Source organism: Cyrtonyx montezumae, unplaced genomic scaffold (genome assembly GCF_038088225.1).
Source record: "Cyrtonyx montezumae isolate F1298 unplaced genomic scaffold, pur_monq_1.0 scaffold_1, whole genome shotgun sequence".
Taxonomy (NCBI): Eukaryota; Metazoa; Chordata; class Aves; order Galliformes; family Odontophoridae; genus Cyrtonyx; species Cyrtonyx montezumae.
In genome coordinates, this window is record NW_027071825.1 from 18,833,672 (window position 1) to 18,847,547 (window position 13,876).

The following is a 13,876-nucleotide window of genomic DNA, read 5'->3' on the forward strand; positions in this document are numbered from 1 at the left end:
ATGTAGAAAAACGTATTGCACTCAAGCACTAGAGGACCAGAGGCCACAGCCACATGAAAGTCACACTTCATTTAACATCTATTACACCACTCTTACTTCTCCCCCTCCTCCCCCTTGCTCATTTTCTCTAGTAGACACAGTGGCAGTCTCCAGTGAAGGTTTATCCATCCCTTTGGGGGAGAGTTTTCAGCCTCTTTTGCTATGTCATTCTGCAAACTGATGTTTGAATCAACTCATTCTTCCAAGATTCATTAATTTTATTAATGCCACATCGTGTCCCCCATTTCACTGGAATTACAACGTTCATTTATTGGTTTTGGTTATAGCTCTTCCCTATTCCTAGGAACTAAAAAAACTAAAACACTTCATTTGATTTCCATTATTTCATGTAAAAAATAATAATAACAACAACAACAAAAAAGCGCTGAACACAAATTTAACATACTACCACAAGTATATTTTAAACCATTTAATTGTTATTGAATATGTTTTTTCAAGATAGTCTACAGAAACAGGTATATAATCATTTGTCCACAGGCATACTGCAGCTGCCAACATTAAATACTAAAGGGGCAATGGAATTTTTTTTAAATCTCTTTTTTCAATTATTATTTGGATACATTCCTGACACATAACTTGTAAGAAAAAAAAATATCTTCTCCTCTTCTCTTTGATTACTCTTTTCCTTATCCCTTTTTCTTTTTCTTTTTCTTTTTTTTCCCCAAGGTTGTATGAATAACTAGAGATCTCTGCAAAGTGCAGCACAAGAAGGAAGGTTTTGTGAGATGATCAAAAAATGAAGGGATTCCAGAGCGCTCAGCTCATCTGGTGGTACCCCCACTGTGGCATGCCCAAATATTACATGCAGCTCAGATGTAGGCCAGTGCAGCCTCCCTTCTGCACTTGGGAGTAAGGCTATATGGACACATTACAGCGGGACTCCTTGGCTGATAAACTGGATCATTTTGAAGTTCTAAGGTCTTGATATGCTAAGTGTACAGAGAGAACGCATCCTAAGAGCTTGGTTCATCCAAGCTACTAGTTTAGCACTGCTGATGGAACTTGATTAGAATTTGTAGTGATCATACTGGCACCCAGTATCACCACACTATTGGTTTCCTTATAATAAAGAAAAACAAATTAGAATGTCAAACTTGAAAGAAATATAAGAAGGAAAAAAATATTGACAGAAATTTTACTTCTGTGGTGATAATAGAGAAATATTTTTGTTGGAAAAAAAAAGAAAATGGAAATACAGCTATTACATAAAACACATGTTATTTAAGTAAATTGAGAATATGAGGTAGAAACTTCATAGGGTGGGATATATATTGGAATTTAATCATAGATTACAAAAACAACTTTAGAATTTCCCAGAAAAAGGTCTTAGGGAAGATATAAGCAAATCTCATCAAATTAATCTCTTCATTGTTCCTAATCTCTCGTGCTGTCATAAGATTAACAACGCTTGATCTCATATCAGATATTAAATTTCACCCCTACATGATCGCTTGTTGAAGAAAACGGTTGTTTAGTGACAAACAGAATAAATTCAATGAAAATTTCTGATATTTTCTGGTTTGAGATTTGCTCTCCTTGCCCACTTTTAAGTAGCTGCGGGAACTGCTATGAAGAAAATACTGATGCAGACAGATTCACCACTGAGAGGCAAGGTTCACACTAAGTAATAATTCACATTAAGAACACACTTTTACTGAAGTGTTACATTCAGTGTGGAAAAGGTCCAGGAAACAGGTGATACTTTCACACATTTACTGTGAAGTTTTCAGGCTACAAACATGGAGCAAGGTGGGCAGCAGCAGCAGCACCTTTATGGTCCCTGCATTTAACCCTCTCATTTATTTGAACCAATCAAGCCTGGGAAGGCCAGATCTGAAGTTCTGTGATGAACTGGAAGATTTTATGAATAACATAAAATAAATAAATAAAAATAAAAGAACAAGAGCATTAATAGCATTAAGAAATTATATAACTAAGAAAATAGTCTAAGGAAAATAATAGAGTGTCATTCTTCCCTCAGCTACACATCTTGATACAGTTTCCAGAGCTCAAAATACACTGGCAACAAATTATTCTCTTAATTTCAGTTGAGTGTTGGTATTTTGTCTTGAAGTAAATTCAGGTGAGTCATAAAACAGTAGAATTGGGCTCCTTGAAGGTTTCAGATGGAAGATAATGCATCTGGGAAGTGATCATTTTTATATATTTTTTATGTTATTTTGTCTCAAACTATATCCCAAACTAACCACTTACACTGGAAATTTAAAGGTTATTATGGGCAGCTTATTAAAAGCTCTGTTCAACATGGAACAAAAGTAAAACTATTGGAGGGCCAGGCAAAAAATGTGTGCCTTATTCCAGACTGAGATTGTATTATGAATGCAGGTAAGAACATAAGAGCCAATAAAATAAAAAGGTATCAGCAGTGGAAACAAAGGCATGGAAATATTTCCATCATCTGACTACATTTCATCAATCAAAACCTTAGCTTCAAGTGACAAGTGGATGGATGCCTAATCGTATACTTCCTTTTGTGCTTGATTTATTTATTTTGTTTGGTTACCTATACCTCAGGGATGATTGTGATACATCAAGAAACATCTCTAGTAAGGGAGTGGAGTTTTACTTACTGTAACGTAGGTGAAAGATAAATGGGTAACAGGAACAATATCATTTGATTCATATATCTCAAAGAAGGGATACTTCTTGGCCAAATATTTATCAACATTAGTGAAATTGCAATACAACCACACTGGAGAGTGTTATACAATGTAAGAATAAACCTGAATAAACCCCTGAAGGTAAAACAAACAAACAAACAAACAAAAAGTGCAAAGAAAACACACCCTGAAGAACTTCCATAGGACATCAACTAGCAAATCTGGATCTCTTCCAAGCAACAACTGTTTTTGTGTCCTACAACATCATAGTTGATGGCGCTACTGTTAACTGGAAAGGTATGTGACTGGATAATGGAGATAAGTCATGTATGTTGACACAGATGTTTACATGTTCCTAAACAGAGGTGCTATGATTTAAGATACATTTAATTCTTTAACATATACTGATTAGGTCTGGGGTCTTTTATCTTGATCTTCATCCCTCTTTCAGAAAATTTTCTCCCATATTTCTATACCTGATTAGACACACATTTACTGTTACAAAGTCTTCAGTTTCATCAACTGTGCTTTAAAAACATAAGGAATCTTAACCCACTTACATTTTCATTCATATTCACAGTCATTTTCTCTTTCTGTATATTAGCTACATCCCAATGCATGTCACTCTGGCTAGCATCTCAAGCTTTATTCTTCACATCTTGCATTAGCCCATATTTTGCTCTGCTAAATCACTAATAAAGTCTCAATATAAACTACTGAAATCAAAATGTATTATTTTGTGAATTACTATACTAAAATAATTCCAGTTCTCTTACTTCATTCATAATTATATTCATGAGTATGCTTGAAGTTTCCTTCAATAACAAGTTAACTAAACAATGATCCCTGACATCAGAAAACACTTCAAACAGAATTTTTCTCTTTAAATAATCGCTCTCAATAGAAGGGTCTGGAGCCATGGAAACTAACACACATGCTCTACAGAGGTTTATATGTACTAAAAGGGAGACAGAAAATATTTATATGAAAATTGTATGATCATCCATTTCTCTTATTTGTATAGAACACTCATAGAAATATCAAATTTGCTTACACTTAAGAGAAAATATTTTGATGTTTCATTTTGTTCTGCTCAGTTGCATTAAAATTTACATTAAGGAAATTCTACAAATGTCAAAGAAAGCTTTTATAGATGACACATGCATTTGTTATTGTTGTTTCCAAGTCAAATGTATCCATGAAAATATTTACTTTATGAGAATAACAAGCCATAGGAATAAGTGCACAAAAAGGCTATAGCCTCAGTTCAAACTGAGTTAGAGTTCCTTTAAGCTGAAGTTGTTCCTTAAATATAATATTCACTGAGATACTTTCCTTTAATTATGTGGAATGTCACAATGTCATGAGAAAGCTCCCATTCCGTCCTAAAATTGTTTGAAACAATTCATCACATTCTATACAGACCATTTCAGTCCAGGAAGTCAACATAATTCTAAAATTCATATTTATGAAATGTAATTATAACTTCAGAGAATTTCTCACAAGAAAAACATGAAAAAGTAAGCAGCTTCTGGTCTCTGGAACTTAAATAAAATCTAACGAAGATAATAAGTTGCAATTATGGCAGTCACGGAATTATAGAATGGTTTTCATTGGAAGGGACCCCAAGAATCAACAAGTTCCAACCCCCCTTCCACAGGCAGGGCCACCAACCTCCAGACCTGGTACTAGACCAGGCTGTCCAGGGCACCATCCAACCTGGTCTTGAACACCACCAGGGACGGGGCATCCACAGCCTCCCTGTGCCAGCACCTCACCACTCTCTTAGTAAAAAGCTTCCCCTAACATCTACCTACAACTCCCCTCCATTCACTTCAGGAATCAACACCAATGTAACATGTCAGATTCATCAAATAATATTACATATATTTTCAATTTAGGTAGTTTCCAGTTCCAAAAATACCAATTTAGAAAATCACTTCATCAGTAGGGAGGAAAATTGAGACTTTTAACTTAATTTCTGAGGTTTAGAGCACTCGAAATAGACATAACTCTGAAATCGCCTACAAATATTGCTATTTCAGAAATTCAGATATAGTAAACTGCCTACAGTTCAGAGCATACATAGAAGTCCTCTTCCCCACCCTGAGTATGGCAAGGGCAAAACTTAGAATCCCCTTAGGTTTTCCATCTTCACTCTTGACATACACTTAGAAATGAGGGAGATAAAGTTTCTCTGTCTCTTTATCACATTGTTAATTGAATTCATACGCTAAATTCATACATCATATTAACAAAGCCATCTCAGTGTTTATTTTCATGTCCCGATCAATACAGAAAATCTTATTTAACTATTACGGAAATAGTATCCTGCAAAACAATGACATGCTTTCTTCAAATCTGTCAGACCTTGCATTATTCAAAGATAGATGTGGAGGTCAAGTTGTGTACTTCAGTTGTTTAGTTGTCAAGGAAAAGGCTTGAGAATAGTTATAGAGCATGTAGATGTTATTCTTTGCATGCTTCCCAGTAAAAAGAAACATTACTGAGAATGTTTCATACTGTTGTGAAACAATATTCCCTTTCTCCACCATCCAGACCCCAAAGTAATCCTTGTGCACAAAATTCTTGGTTAGAACCTTTAAGAAAGAGTGTGTCATGGTCCAAGGTCTGAAAATGAAATTCTAAGTCAGACTGAGCTCTGGCATCTGATTTTCAGGTTTTTTCAGTTGTTTTTGATTCTGAATGACTATTAGTTTTATGTGGCTTCCGTTGTTCAATTTAGTTTTGCCTCAGTGATATTAGAGTGAAGAAGAAAAGGTAAAAGCTTCCACCATTGGGACCACAATGTGAAAAAATCCATTCTGACCCAGATCAACTAACCAACATCATAAATTGCACGAAGTATAATGGTGAACTAAGGGGAGGGATGGCAGCTCACCTCCACAGCATCCCTGAAGCAAACCATAAGTTGATGTGACACTGTCAATGAGTATTAGGATAATAAAGACATAGGAGACACTCATTGCTCACCCTCTTTCTTAGGGCTGTTAATGCCCTGCAGTCTAGACCTCATAAACTTTATGAGGAAAAGAAGTTTAAATCTATAAATATTACATAGATAAATATCTCTATATACTATATGTGTAAATCTATGTAGTCCTGAGAACAATTTTTTTATTTTTATTTTTATTTTTTGTGCTTGGTGAAATATTTGGAGAAAATAGAAACAACCAAATCACAGAACAAACCAAACAAGACACCACAACTAAAACAAAAAACAACAACCTGCTTACCTACCCATCTACCACAGACACACACAGACCAGCAAAGAAACCCAGGTCCCAGCAGTGGTAGCTGTTTCAAAACTAAGGGATGTGGCAGATGTTAAATTATTAAGTAAGAAGCAATGATGAGATCACCCACATACAGTATTAGATTTAGAACAGCAGTCAGCCATCCTGTAAGAATAGCTTTTGATAGCTAATAACCCCTATGTGAAAGGCTCCCTATCCAATTACAATTCTGTTTTGCCTTCTCTCCTTTCATATGTTCTTTCCTAGTTCATAAAGCAACTTTCATAGGTATCAGGAATATTCCAGAGAGTTTCACTTATCAAATGAAGGCTGATAAGTTATTTTTCTACCCTACTGGATACCTAGAACTAGGCATAAATTTCAGAGCAAAAAGAATCAGACTGAAGTTCATTATATTCAAGACATTAGCATCATAATCTTACTGTGCTGTTATATAGAACTGTGTTGCAATATTTATTTAAAATTATTTATTTGCAGATATAAACATTTCCTTCCCAAATTTCGATAAAAACAGAAAATTGGACAAAGTTTTCAAAGCCAAAGGGCAACAATAAATATTAATAAAAATAAAAATCTGCTGAAGTATATTAAAAACTACAATTGTTTTACTTGAGGAGATCATTTGAGCACTTAGCATGACAATACACACCTTCAGTACTTGGGGAGAGGAGCTGAGATAGATGTTAGCTCTCTGCCACTCATTACCTTTGGCTAAAATCGTGTTTTGCCACTCCAGCTACAAGCTGCTGTGGAACTGAAGTCTACTGCTGAAACAGCAGTCCGGTGTTCTGCCAGCAGACCTGCTGCAGGCTGTCAGCATCACCACACAGGGAATCAAAATTCATATACTTAAAGCAACACCAGGTTTTAGAGGTACTCCTGGCATGTTTTTATTCAGGAAAAAAATGCATATATGCCTGCACATATTTCATTTTCATGTGGAAAAGAAGGACAATTAACAGTCTATTATTTCATATATCCTCACCTTAGTTTAACTGAATAATACAACTTGTTAGCTGCTTATCAAGGTGAGACTGAATGCTTGATTTAATGAAAGATATATGAAAATGACAGCTAATTATTATGGATCACAAATAATCTCTACCTTCTTCAGAATACAGAATTTAAACAGTGGTTAAATCATATCTCCACATAATTCAATCCAATTGTCAAGCACGAACATAAAAAGGAAAAAAATAAGCACGATCGTGACTATTAAATGCAATACAATGATGAGATTTTATTGACGCAATACACAATTCTAAGGAGATGAGGTACATTTACATTCATGTCTCCCCCATTTATGCAATATAATTCAACATAAATATTGATTCAAAAGGAAGATTAGTGAGACTCATAAAGGATTGAACTACCTTCTAGTGAAAATTTATAATAAGCAAGACATTTCTGTAGGAAGTGCAAGCCAGGTCAGCAAAGCTGAAATCAGTGGGACATAAGATCACTTAAGAAGATGGACTAGACTAAAACTCTTAAAAGAACTTCAGAAAAGAGAATAGTAAAGCCTGCATTTTTTATTATTATTATTATTATTATTATTATTATTGTTGTTGTTGTTGTTGTTGTTGTTATTATTATTATTATTATTTTCTCTCAGGAATACCCAAGTCAACTCTCATTACCATGAAGTGGAAAATTTATGCTGTTGGAGTACCAGAAGACTATATACCATCAGCATCATCTTGGTAAGACTCCAAACACAATTAAATGGTAATATAAAACCATTGAGTCACTAGATTCAGAAGAAACACGCTAAGGTACATGCAGATTATAGTTTAATCTACACAAGCATCTGTGTAAGCTTGCAAAATATATATTTTTCTTTGATTGTTCAGAGATAAAAGCAGAAATGCATCCTCCGGGATTCTGTTTAAGTGATTTGTCTTGAAAATTATGTGATAGAACCAGTTAATATATACATGTAATTTATACCACTGACATTTGCAAAAATCACACTTAAATGTTTTTCCTCTAAGTAAAATAGGGGAAAGAAAACAACTGTCTGGATACTAAACAGAAACTTTAACTTTTACACTCTCTGTAATAAAACCATTCTTATTAAATGTTAGGAAAAAAATCTGTGCATGCTTTCCAGGAAATAAAGCAGTACCTCCTCACTCCTGACACTTACAAGCTGCAAATCAGGGCAATGCAATCATGGGCAAGGAAGGGCTGCTTATACGAACCCCAGCTCTGACTCCAAGAGTCTGGGAGCACACCTATTAATATCTGCACCACGGCACCAGGGAAGATATTGGCATATACCATTGGCTGCAGTAAAGCTAGTGCTGAAATCTCCGCCCAAGTTAAATCAGCTGCAGGGCAAATCTGGTGAATGAACTTCCATGCACACCTTTGTAAAATCCACCATTCAATTTTTCTCTCATATTTCCTTTAACTTTCTTTTCATGGAGCCTGACCCCGGCCATCCAGCTTCACCCACAAACATGGTCATGTATTCTGCTCTGTCATTTCCTTCTCAGCACTGTCAGCCTCAGGCTGAAGCATGTTTAAATGCCAGAGGTGTTTGCTTAGCTACATGTATCAATACATGAACACAGAGTTGAAAAACAAAGTGAAACAAAACAAAATGGATATAAAGGGCTGCAATATAATTAGGTTGATACTATTTTAATATCTTGTAGGGTTTTATCCTGTTTGCAGAAAATTGGAATACTTTTCACAAAAATAAATAAATAGACAGATAAATAAATAAATAAGTGGTGCTACAGAAAAATTCATAGCTGCTGATATTCTTTCTCTAAGAGAATAGATTCTCACTAGCATGTTTTTGTTCCCACTACAAGAAACAGTTGATGCACTACAACATCAAAATACATACTATATATATATATATGTTATAATATATAGTACAATATGTATACTCTATATTACATTTTATATATACCATCTTGATGCACACAGCACACAGAGATGGTGCTTTTTCTAAAGGTAGCAGGTGCAAATCTAAGCATGAGAGAAAATCTAAGTCAGATACATAGGGCACAATAAAAAGCATGAATTATGATGGATATAAGTCCACTTTCCCACCTCCTGTTCAAGTCAAAATACTAAAATTTTTCCTTTTTTGTGGATAGAAGAAATGAAGATTGAGGACAGAGTATGGCTGTGTTGCAGCTTTGCTGACAGGGTTGGGTACAGATATCTCCAAGCAAGGGGAACACCTTGCCCCATCTGATGTCCCTGATGTTTAAGTGCTCCAAGCACCTCCTGTAATCCCTGCTGAGCTGAACACACTGCAGCACAGCCCAGTAAATTATTTTTCTGCTCCTCATTAAATTATTGATGGATGCCACAGAAAGACAACATATACTTGCTATTACAAAACCTCTAATCCCCTGTGAAAATACCACTGCAAGGTCTGCCATGCCCCTCGGGGGTATTTGAACACTTGAAGATACTTGAGTGGTTGATAATAAAAATGGCAAGTTATGAGCAGTGCAAGCAGGAACTCAAAATTCAAATATCCATTTCTAGACTCCTTTATTTTCTAAGGAGTAGAAAATGAACCCCTATTTTTACTGTCTCCTTCAATTACTTTCCTATCCTTTGCTATCCTATCCTACCCTATGCTATGCTATGCTATGCTATCCTATCCTTATACATATATATATATACATATATATATATATGATTTTCCTGCTTTGTTTTTGTTTATTTTTCTTTTCTTTTCTGTTGTAATTACAATTTCTTTGAAGCTAACTGCAGCTGAAGTTGCAACATCTGAAAAAAAACAAATGATGAACCAAATTATATCATAGGGGTTTTAGATGATGTGAACACATATTCCCTTTTATAGCCATGGAGGTACACAGCACTGCAGAGTTTGATTGAGTAGTCCAGGAATTTTTCGAAGTACGAGAATCAAGAGAATCTAAGTCTGAATTTCAACCAGTTCATCTTATCTATTTTGTCTGCATGCTACATGCAGCTGAAGCAAAACAAAATCTGGTTCATGACTCTACAGAACTTCATGAAGAAACATACCTAGAAACTCAATACTTTTTTAGTGTAATTTTTATCCTCACAAAAACATACAGCAGTAGAAGAGATCGAAATAGATATGTGCATCATTTAGATATCCATGTCTTCTGTTTCCACATGTCATACTTAGCACTTTATTGCCTGTCATTTTTCCTAGTTCTATATAGTTGTCTATCAGAAAGCACATAAATCACTCAAGAACTTCTCTGTAACTTCAGCTTACTGAGGAGGGCTATCATCAATCATAATTAACCACTCGCCATGAGCAGTACTGTGCCAGCCAGCAGTGCTCGTATTTTCAGAGTCATAGGCAAAGACTAGCTAAGTCTGGATACTGAAAGACAAGCGAGAAATGTAAGACAAGCTATAAACTATAGACCTTATTCAGGCTTTGAGAATATGTGTTACTTTGTCTTCTAGTATTAGTTATAATATATGACACAAAAAAGGATAATGTGTCAATATTTTAATGAATAAAAGTACACATTGCTGTTATTTCTTGTTTATCTGGATTTGACTACTGATCTGTATTTGTATAATTACATAGAAATTAGTACAGTTTAATATATGATTAGAAGTCTATAAGTGTAAAGATGAATTATGTTTTCTTTTTCATAATAAGTCTCTGTTACCCAAAAAGAGAATCGAGGAACTACTAGTATCAGAGATGACAAGTCAATTACCAAAATTAGCAAAAGCAAACAGATTTCACACACTACACAAGCTCTCACTATTTACAACACCTTGCTGTACTGGAATGAGCTGAACAATGAAAGAAGGCAAATCTGCTAAGAAAAGAAGAAAAAGAAAGAAAATTGTTTTACTTCTTTTGAATGTGTGATGTATTTCTGAAATACAATGGCTGTATTCCAAAAGCCAAAATCAGCTCTGCGCTACAAGTTAGACAGGTGATATTTTTTCCCTTTGAAAAAATCCAGTAGACAAGATAACTATATATTTTTCTGAAAGCACCACGTTTTCCTCAAAAACAAAGAGTTTGATTCTACCTATCCAAACTTAAGATTTCTGTTGTAATCCCTTCTTCCAAAAGATGCTTCTGCTTCTTTAAGACTTCCTTAAAAAATTACTATAAATTATGGATAATAGCATTTATCTAAAACTAGCAGAAGATTCTAAATCAGATCTCCCTAAGAAGCAGAACCTATTTTCAAATTATAGTTATTCATATTATAAAAATAATTTATAAAGGAAACTGCATAGAACAATCACCTCTTCCAATCTGAACTGTGCTTCAATCTGACATAGCTTCTTTCATGACCATTTGTGTTTTCATGAAGAAATTTCACTCTGAATAGGAAAAGCTTGTAGGTCATGTGATGAAGCTCCAGACTATAGCTAAGTGTTCTTAACAGGGTGACAAAAAAACCCTCTGTCTCTTCCATACATATTGGATATGCATCCTGTATTTCACAATCCTATGATCCTAAATCTGTCTATAAAAATACATTGATGATGCTATTTTTAACTGAACTTCCACTTTTTTTCTAGTTGTATATGAAGAAAAATTTTAAACAAAAGACATTCACTTAATGCACACCACAGTCACAATTCATTTTGAAAAAACAACCAATCAAGCAAACAGAACAGGCAGGTTGCACATGCATAAATGTATTGGCCCAGCAGTATTTCTCAGATTGCTTGGCTATCCCAGCCCCAACCTAGTTCTTCAGGCATATTATAATAGCAGTATCCAGTTTATCATCCAATGGTAGAACCATCATTAAATGTTTTTTATTGCCCAGTTTATTGTTCTTTTCAGCACAATAACCAGCAAACAAACAGTGAAGTGTTAAGTATTGATGGGAAAAAACAAACAAACAAAAAGGGAAAAAAAACCCCACAAATAAAGTCCATTACACAATCAAAATTTCATGCTAAGCACACATCATTGTAACGTTAAAAATACACACAATAAATATGCCATAACGTTCTTTCAGGCAAAAAAAATAAAATAAAATACACAGCATTGTGAAATGTGTTTGTTAGGGTGATAGCATACAAAGTATTATTACTAAAGAATGGTGCATTTAATGATAAAGCCTGTTTGGAAATCAAAACACAAAAAGCTACCTGCTCATATAATATCATTTCCTCTCTGCCCTGATCCATGACCATCAAAATTGTTGTTAACCGTTCCCTGGGTTCATTAGGATTTGTGATCAACCCCTTATCTATTACTCGTTCAGTGTGATACTGCTCATTGCTGCTAAGTATTCTTGCTTTTAAGTCTGTAGAATCAATGGTGCTGAGAGCTAGCTTCTTTGTGTATCTGTCTGTAATCTGTAAGTTATGTTTCCTAAAAATGGAAAAGCTATGGATAAAGGCCCGTATGCACATGCATTAGCCATGTCTAAATTGATTTGCCTTCAATGAGTGGGGAAAAAAAACTAAAAAAAAACCCAAACAAAATTCAACTGTCCATAGTGCAATTGGGGAGATTCAAAAGATTCAGATTGCACATTCTGGAGCCAAGTTCATAACCAGGGGAATAATAAAGTAAACAGACAACAGACCAGAAATCCTCACAGTGGAATCCTCAGTTGTAATAAGCAAAGCTCTGCTAAATTACTCCATTCATTGAGCTGTTTTATATTTTCACATGCTGCTGTCTATTACCAAACCAATACAATGAGCTTCAACAATGGAAACTAGGTGACAAAACATGAAAATAATTTAAGAGCAATTACAAGGAGTCTTACACGTGCCAGTTTAAAATCAGTTCACCTATCTTTAGCAAGAGATCTCGCAAGTGACAAAAAACATAGCCAAAATCCAGGCACTAAGTAGCTACGTCTTTGATTGTAGTATGTACAAATCTGCAATAACATTTCTTCCATCTGTTCTGCAGTTTCCATCTATATGCTCAATTTGCAGAAAGAAATAAATTGCTTACAAATTTGCTTCAAAAGCAAAGGAAAGGGAAAGGGAAAGGGGAGAAGAGAAGAGGAGAAAGAGAAGAGAAGAGAAGAGAAGAGAAGAGAAGAGAAGAGAAGAGAAGAGAAGAGAAGAGAAGAGAAGAGAAGAGAGAAGAAGAGAAGAGAAGAGAAGAGAAGAGAAGAGAAGAGAAGAGAAGAGAAGAGAAGAGAAGAGAAGAGAAGAGAAGAGAAGAGAAGAGAAGAGAAGAGAAGAGAAAGAAGAGAAGAGAAGAGAAGAGAAGAGAAGAGAAGAGAAGAGAAGAAGAGAAGAGAAGAGAAAAGAGAGAGAAGAGAGAGAAGAGAGAAAAAAGACTATTAAAAAGAACTGATGCGGCTCTCAAGGCAAAGTTCTGAAGAAATACCTATCAATTACGACTCAGCCATTAGTCTGTATTCTTGAGGCAATGTACAATTAGTTTGCTAAACTGTTTTGTTTAAAACCTGAATATACAAAACTATTCAGTTTTCAAAAATTGAGTTAAGCGTAATTCAGGTCACCAATTTTGAAAAAAAAATAGTAAAATGATGAGCAGTTTCTGAAATTAAAAAACAAACAAACAAACAAACAAAAATTTTAAAAGTATCCCTGTTACTCTAGGTAGAGTAGGACTTTTGAATGGGTTGGAAAGCTGCTCTCAAGAAAGCAGACCCTCTCTGAAGGAGTTCAAATCTCCATCTGCTCTGTGTGGGGAATAAGTGTCTCACTCAGCATCCCCCAGGTGTGAGCAAACACCAAAATTACAGCACAAATAAAACTACTCATACATGAAGCCTAGGTCACATGCAGACAGTCAACACCCAACAAATGACTCTCATAGATTTATAGTTCTCATTTTTAGTACGAAAAGAAAATGAGACAACAACCAAATCTTTTTAGAAAACAGCTAACGTTATCTGGAAACAACTGGTATTCCTCAAACTGAGTAACATTTAATGTTTGCTCACTGTGCAACAGGTT